The sequence below is a fragment of the Mustela erminea genome, chromosome 15, assembly GCF_009829155.1.
Source record: "Mustela erminea isolate mMusErm1 chromosome 15, mMusErm1.Pri, whole genome shotgun sequence".
Lineage (NCBI taxonomy): Eukaryota > Metazoa > Chordata > Mammalia > Carnivora > Mustelidae > Mustela > Mustela erminea.
In genome coordinates, this window is record NC_045628.1 from 45,118,441 (window position 1) to 45,127,139 (window position 8,699).

The window sequence follows — 8,699 nt, forward strand, 5'->3', positions numbered from 1 at the left end:
GAAGTGACTCTATACTGAAGGTATGGACACATAAAATCAGTGCGTTCTTTGTACCAGTCCAATCCAGGTTCTAAAGCCAAGATACACAATCTCTAATCTAGGGGGACAGTAGCAAGTAATTTCAATCTACAAAGTTAGCTTGAAGCCAAGAAAAAGATAGGTCCAGGTGCAACAAACAAACAAAAAACATAAAAAGCAAAATTTAATAAATATTTTTTGTAAAACAGAATTTTCATAATAAAAAGAGCAAGAACTGTTCTAGGGATGAAGTAAAGTATTTTTATTTATGTAATCTCTACAGATTTAATGATACCAAAAACCTTATTTGTGATAGCCTCCTCAGACAGTCAATAGGCTTTCTGGTATGTATATTATCAAAAAATACTTTGCTCCTTTAATAGCAATTACATTCTTTTAATAGCAGATATATTCTTTTCAGAATATTATGAGGAGCTTGTCGGCTTTATTTGTCTTTTAACATTATATAAGCCTGTGCACTGAAAGGCAGCTTTAGGCAACATGCAGGCACATTGTTAAGAAGCTAAAAATAAAGTTGGGAGGCAATAATAGCATATATATTTTTTAGAGCTTGAGCCAAGCACATCTACAAAGCAATAATAATCAAATGTAACAAGCACCGCCACTGTGTCTATGAAGGAAAGCACAGCATGTGCTGTGGAATAGCACCAAACATATAAACAAATTCTCTGAAACCGCAAGGCACACTTCCCAAGAAATACATGAATACATGGTGGTCAACATACACAAGACAGTTTACAATATATACGAGAAATGAGAAAGAGATCACATCTATCCAATCACTAAGAATAGCCAAGAGTTTGTTTAATTGGTATACTCTCAAAAGACTTCATTGTGCTATGGACATAATGATAACCTGTTGTATCAGTATTTCATTTACCGTAGGGCAATTTCTTATGAGCATTAAGAGTCGCCTCTCTGGAGAACACCTCACCTCCCCCTCCCACAGGTTTTGCTGTCCTGCTTTCTCGCCTCCGTCTCTCCAGCTACAGCTGCTCTTTAATAACAAGGGAGGAAAAGATGTGTTAATTAGTTTTGATGAAAGCTTGCTACTTCTCTTTCCTACTCAAGAGGATGCTGCAAGAGCCACTGAGTCATCAGACAGAGAAGGCACTGGCAGCAATAAAATAAGATTCCTAAGGCCTCTGACTTACACTTCATTCTATGAGGAACTGAGAATGTATCCAAAGAGGAAAATGTGGCTTCTACTTAGGAATGCATCTATACTGGAACAGTCTATCCTGAAGAAACAAATTTCCATTAAGAATGAAAACAAGTATCTTCAAAGAAAAAATGGTTACATGCTTTTAACATGGTATACAGTGGATAATACACCCTTGTCCACGTATATGATACCTAATTCTATCACCAGTACGTACAGTTCTGAGGAAAGCACAGACATGTATACAAAATCCTGTGAGAAAATGTCTTCCATCATTATATGTATGTGTGAAATTCCTATTCTAGAAACGCTATTATTATTGTATTGTGTAAGAAACAGATACAACTGACTTTGTCATTAAAAAAAAGACATAATTCACTGTGACAAGCTCTAGTTCCCATTTTCACTCACTCATTAAAATTTAAAATATTTATTGAGAACCTTCCATGTGCCAGGATGCCAGAATATATTACCAGTATTGTTCAGCTCTGACTAAAATACTTACACATACACATATATAACAAATATCTAAAACTCTGTGGGAAAAAAATGCTCCATTATTATATGTGTATAATTCCTGTTAAATAAATGGTATCATTATTTCATTATATTAAAAATAGAGGTATCTGTGTCTTTCAAGATAATTATATAATTCACCATGAAGAAACTTAGATCTTACTTTCATTTATTCATATATTCAAAAATAGTTATTGAAAACCTTTGATCACCACAGAATAGCATGCAATCCTAGAAAATACGCAAAACAAAAAATAGTCCCTGCTTTCATAAAGCTAACAGAGCAAAGAAGTAGTCAATATTAAATCAGCAACTGCTAATCACGGGCATGAGTGCTCAGAGAGAAGTAAAGGATGTTATGGGAGCACCTAGGTCAAAATAAAGATGAATTTGAAAATATTTCTCTGTGAATCTGATATCTGGTTGAATAGACAAATAGGACAGTTTCCAGCAAAGGGACCAGCACGTGTCAAAAGTCCCAAGGTAAAAGACAGAAAATGAATTCTAGGTACAGAAAGAAAATGTAGATATAGCTAGACTAAAATGTGGTCAGAAACAAGGCAGAACAGATCAGCAGGCCAAATCTGAAGTTCTTTTATCCTATGAAGTGAGTTTTCTCTCAAAGGCTAGCAGACTCAAGAAAGTATTCTAATCAGGTTAATGACATGATGAAATTGGAATTTTATCTCTCTGGTTAGAGAGTAAATTTGAAGAAGGTGACTCTGGAGTCAAAAAGATCAGGTGTAAGGAATCAACATACTTAATTAGCATCAATAAATGAGGGTGGCTTGAACTAAAATAGTTATGATGAGGACGATAGAGGTATATGGAGAAGTAACTGGATGGCAAGAGCAGCAGGGCATGAACAAATAAACACACAGAAGTTACAGAAGAAGCAGAGTCAAGGATGGCCCTCACCTGAATTGGAAAGCTGGGAAAATGGTGGTTATTGGTTAGTAAGACAGGAACATAAGAGAACATGTAGGTTTAGGGACCAAGAAAAATGGGAACTTGTGTTTTAAAATCAGTAAATGAAGATGCTAATAAGACATCTAAATAGAGATATTCAAAAAGCAGGTGGTAGTGTGGGCCTGGAGCTCAGGAAATGGTCTAGGTTTGAGATTTAAAGGTGAGAGCAACCAGCACTACCGAGTCTGTGATGTCATAAGGAGAGTGTGTAAACATCAGAACCTCAAAGGACATCAATTTTTCAAGGGAAGAAATAACCACAGAGGCAATTGAGAGGTTGCAGTGGAGGCATAGGTATAGTTTTACAAAAGTCAACAAACAAACAAACAAAGCATTTCATTTCAGAAAGGAAGAAGTATTTTGTAGCGTCAGCTACTCCTGAGAGACCAAGAAGGAGGAAACCGGTTATGTCCGTCCTCAAAGAGGTAATTTCTGGTGTAAGTGAAATTAGTTCGAGAGAAATGGATTGAAGAGGAAGCTGGAAATGGGGAAATGAGAGTGAGTTCTTTTACCAGGTGCCATTTAGAGGAAAAGATACTTTTCTCAGATGAGATACTGGAACTGATAAATAAATGTAGACAAGAATTAGGTCTCATCTTTAGAGGGGTCAATTATCCATGGGTCTCTGGCATTTCTACATGTCTTAAAAACAGACACTGACAGTCCTATGCTCCAGACTTTTTTCAAGGATGTATGTATATCCAAAAGCCTTGGAAAGTAGAAAGAGTATCTCCTTTCAGAGCAAAAGGCATGCTTACTGAATAACATATTTGGGTTCCGTAAGTTTGGGGCTTATCTCCTACAACACAACACACCATGAGGACGGGTGTCACCTGGCCATCTTCATATCTCCTTGTGGAAACTGGGTCTCAGAAGACTGGCACAAAAAGTGCTGACACTCTGACCACTGCTATTACTGTGAGTAATGAAGTCCTTTGTCTCTGGCCAAGGAGTCTCGTGTTTTCTGTCAGTGTCCATGGAACTGTGACAGGTTAATTTGTTAGCATACAAGTATGCCAAAATCTCAGATTCTTCACAGTTTCATTCTGTGTACCCTTGTCCACGTCCTTCTCAGGACTTAATACCACCTAAAAAGTATAAGTAAAATTGTCTCTGTAAAGAGAAAGAGCTTACTGCTTTATGTTTTTGCTCTTAAATATATACTGCCAGCTCCAATGTAAGCTGTAGACCAGCATCATAAATTAGGAAAATGAGTCTTCACCCTCCCCATCACTGACAAGCTTACAGGACAGTATTTCCTAGTTCTGCATTTGAGAACATCACTCAGAGTTCATATTTCCTGGTTACCGTTCACTCTGCATACATATACACAGCGCTAACTGCAGTGCGGTCATCTTAATGCCAAGTTACATATATGACACTGACATATGATTTTTGGTAAGCCACCACAGGGTGAATAATTGAATGAAGGAGGCTCTTTAGAAATGCATTATAATTCTTTTAAACATGGTATCTAATCTAAAGACAGTTATTCCTTTTTTTTTTCAGTTATTCCTTCTTAAATAAGTGAAATATTATAGACTCCTTCTAAAGGATCCAAAGAATCCAACTATGTCTTGAGTTAGATTAAGTGAATTAAATGAGTGAATTGAGGTTGACTTCTTTGAAATCACATACGGTAGCTGAGAGCCTTGTTGGTTAAAACAATCTAAGGTCTTCTCTGAGTTAAGTTAGAATCTCTCAATACTTTTTTCATAGAATGTGTTCCCTTAGATAAGTATAGATCTTAGCAGGCTCAAAATTACAGAAAGCAAGCATCATGTTGACCTGCAGTGCATTAAATGTTCAATAAACAAAAAGCAACTGAAAACAAAGTAAGGCTAAAAGAACAAACACGGAAAGGGCATGTGTATACATTTAGCTCAATGGAACATAATAACGAAAAAAGAAACCAATCATCATATTGAAATTATAATGAACAGAACAGATATTACCAGGGAAAAAAATAACCAGAAAGATACTTGTTTTCTTTAATGTTTGTTGAGATCATCATTATGCAGATTGCTCTCTATCAGGTAGGACTTGTATCAGGTTTGACAAGGAGAGATGAGTAATCAATTAAATACCTCAGATTAAGAATAGGAGGGAGAGGGCGCCTGGGTGGCTCAGTGGGTTAAGCCGCTGCCTTCGGCTCAGGTCATGATCTCAGAGTCCTGGGATCGAGTCCCGCATCGGGCTCTCTGCTCGGCGGGGAGCCTGCTTCCCTCTCTCTCTCTTTCTGCCTGCCTCTCCATCTACTTGTGATTTCTGTCTGTCAAATAAATAAATAAAATCTTAAAAAATAAAAAATAAAAAAAAATAAAAAAAATAAATCTTGGACATTTAAAAAAAAAAAAAAGAATAGGAGGGAGAATTTTTAAAAATCATATTAAGCTCCAGGAAACTCTGGGCATAATCATTGTCAGGCATTATGTCCTGAATTATAAGTAATTTCAAAGGTAGAGTTAACTAAAAGTAATGTGAACATTCCCTCCTGTGAAAAGTCATAGCTCGAGAACAGACACATCTATGAAACACAAGATGTTCAGTTTTTATTTTTGCAAAAGCACTTTTTGGAATGTAATAGTTAAATGCCATAAATTTCTACTCAGTAGAGAATGTGAGCAGATCCTACAGGCACTGAGACTATCACAACCCTAGACTATAACTAATGACCATCTGAACAGAAAATAGCATTCAACATACAATATTACCAGATTAATCACTCATCCTCATATTTTATAGTTTCCATTTGTTATTATAAATATTCTATTATCCCAATACATGGACATTTTCTCTAGGTAGTCAAACAACACCTTTAAAGTGCCCATAGCTCTGGGGTGCCATCAGTAGAGCATGTGACTCTTGATCTTGGAATTGTGAGTTCAAGCCCCCACACTGGGCATATGGCTTACTTGGGGGGAAAAAAAAAAGTCCACAGCCCCTTCCAAACTCCCAAATAGTATCTTCCAAATAAATTCATCAGTATAAAAATATTTAACAATTTAACAATCACACTTAAAGCAGGTTTAAGTTAACAACTGATTTAATAACAAGTTATTAAAAGAATAGTAACTATATTCACAACTTTTTAAGAAAATTATTGGCTTCAGTCCACAACATGCAGAGAAAAGTACAACCTAAAGATGACACTGACAGAAGTTTCTATTCCATTTCACCCGTGAAAATCTCAAGTGGTTCAATTACCCGGTATGTGTTGGCCAAGAAGTTAAAATCTCTACCTGATTGTATTGAAGAGAAAAGCAAAGTGGCCAACTCCTGCTTCAGCTGCAGGTATAGTCTGCAGAATCACAACAAAAGGATTGGGCTTATTAAGTTCATTCTCTAAGTACCTGAGTAGTCCAGTTTGTTTCTGCCCACCTTGCCATTCCATTTCATCATCCTTCCATCAGAGGGCACTGTTCTGAATAATGGACAAATACCACTAACCCAGGACTGAAGGATGAGGCGCGGGGATGGCTTACCATCATCCAGGAAAACAAGGCTCTGTTTGCATGTCTGTGATGTAGCGTACAGGTGCTTGAGTTTGGGTGGTGTGTGGAAAAAGGGCAAATAAAATCCGTTTTCATGGGTATGAAGAGTAGTTTACGGGGTTTTTTAATATACATAGTACAAAATTTTATCATCTTAAGCCAGGAAAATACCTTGAATGAATCATTTAGCTCATTCTCATCACATCTTCTTCCAAACACAGTCATATCTTTTCCATACTTTCAAATCTTCAGAAAATCACCCTCAATGGTTCCACTATGATGTTGCACAGCTGGTGAAAAGCAAAATTTGTATCCCAAACTCTAAAGTCTTTCTCTACTAGTCTATAAGTGTACCCTCTTATCCTGACCTCCAGAGAACCAGAGAAAAAAAATCATTCAACGTTACACTTAAATGATATTTCTATAGTTATTAATGTAACTAAGTTATCATGAACACACTGAGAAAGGATGGTTGAGGGAAAGAAAACTGGAAATAAGTTAAAATAGCTGAATTTAAGTCCTCGCTCCAACAGTAACTAAGAGAAAGTGGGAGTCACAAGTTAATTAAAGCTTTGTTGTCTCAGCTATTACTTGGGGCTACTGAAATCTCTATTAGTTATTACACAAAAATATGATTTCAAATGAGATAGTGGAAATGGCAAAGGTTCTAAAGGTCTAGAATGCTTTTAGTATTTCAGCTTAGAAATCAGTACTACTCCAGCCAAATATGAATTTCTCATCTATATAACTGTATTCCAAGTTTCTTCCTTATGAAGTTGATTTTTAAAATGTTATCTATAGAATATACGATAAAGTAGCCAGCTCAATTTAGCTGCCTAGTAGATATTCAATTAAGTGTATATAAAGCTGCTGTCCCAATATAGATTACATAACAGATGCTCAATAAACAGAATTATTGCTAATTGTAGTATTAGAAGTAATAGTAATACTAATACTCAACTATGTTTTTGCTTTATTTACAGGAAAAAGAACTGGAACAAAAGATTTATTGAATACCTTCAGTACAAGACACTTAATATTAGATATTACATGGAATACCTTATCAGCAAGAATTAGATACAATTTCCCCATTTTCTAAGTGAAGAAATGGAGACTCAAGCAGCTTTTACAATTTGCCAAAGGCTCACAGCTCAAACCAAGTTATGTTCAATTCCAAAGCTCCTCATGTTCAATTATAATCTATTGCCTTCCAGAAGTTCAAAGTTAAGGCTGTACCCTTAGAAAAGCATGGCTAGTGTAGAATAAATATGTATACCAGAAGGTAATCCCTCCATTTCTATAAAATTTTTAACCATATACATTGGCCTTAATATTTTTAATAACTAGCCTCTCAGATTCCTAAAACACACTGAAGGATGAAAGAAAATATTATTCTTATTTGTTAAATAGAACTTTAATATTTTGATTTCTTTAATAAATGTGAAGAATTACAGTAGTGCATGCAATTAAAATTTCTTTTGTTATATAATTCCATTATTGAATTAAATTGCTTCATTAAGGAAAACTACATTTTCTTACACATTTTGGCATATATAAATTCATTTGTGCTTTTGCCACCTCCTCCTTGTCAATGATGTCTACTAATTATATTCTAAAAATGCTTCTCTCACAAAATAGCTCATAATTATTTAAAAAATAAAAAGAGGAAATTGTCCTTGGAGCATAGCATCTTGTGTTTCTGCTGCTCTTTTAAATTTATAAAAATATGGAGACTGAGATACACATTCAAAGCTTTGACAATTATGTCAGGACTACTTTCATATAAAGGACTAGGCTCCAATAATTCTAATTCTTGTAGTATTATATTTCTGAAGGTTATAGTTTATGTGTTTTATAAATATTTTGTATTTTTAATTAATGTAATAATATTTGTGTTTGTCTTTTATCCTTATTACTTACGTAGTTGTGGTCATAGAAAGTTAACCTAGTTCTTTTTATATTTGCAAACTATATTTAGACCTACAAGCTTTCTTTTTTTTTTTAAGATTTTATTTATTTATTTGACAGAGAGAGATCACAAGTAGGCAGAGAGGGGGAAGCAGGCTCCCTGCTGAGCAGGGAACCTGATGAGGGGCTCAATCCCAGGACCGTGAGGACCTGAGCTGAAGGCAGAGGCTTAACCCACTGAGCCATCCAGACCTACAAGCTTTTAATATATATTTTGACCAGGCACTTACCATTGCAATTTTTAGATAACATACATACTCATAGTCTATTCAGTGTAGTCTTACTACAAAATAGCAATGGAAATTCATTTACAGAAAGTAAATACACAAGCAAATTCAATTCAAAACAATTCTTTTGAGATCTCACCAAAAAAAACAATTATTTGTTTTAATACTGAATCCACAAGAAAACTTGTAACAAAGAAAAAAGAATAATCCATTTCAACCCCAGCCTAACTCTGTTGCTGAACAATGAGGCATTCTATTGTCTAATCCATCCTTTTGTGAACTAAAAAATAGTCTAGGCTCTCTTGCCCAATCATTTCACCAACA

The 8,699-nt window shown here is 35.3% G+C and overlaps 1 long non-coding RNA gene across 1 annotated transcript; it reads left to right on the forward strand.

The window, feature by feature from the left end:
• Positions 1–2,918: 2,918 nt before the first annotated feature.
• Positions 2,919–7,961, forward strand: LOC116574562. Its single transcript, XR_004279373.1, has 2 exons — positions 2,919–3,111; positions 7,164–7,961. It is a non-coding gene; the product is annotated as an uncharacterized LOC116574562 (long non-coding RNA).
• The last annotated feature ends 738 nt before the right edge of the window (positions 7,962–8,699 follow it).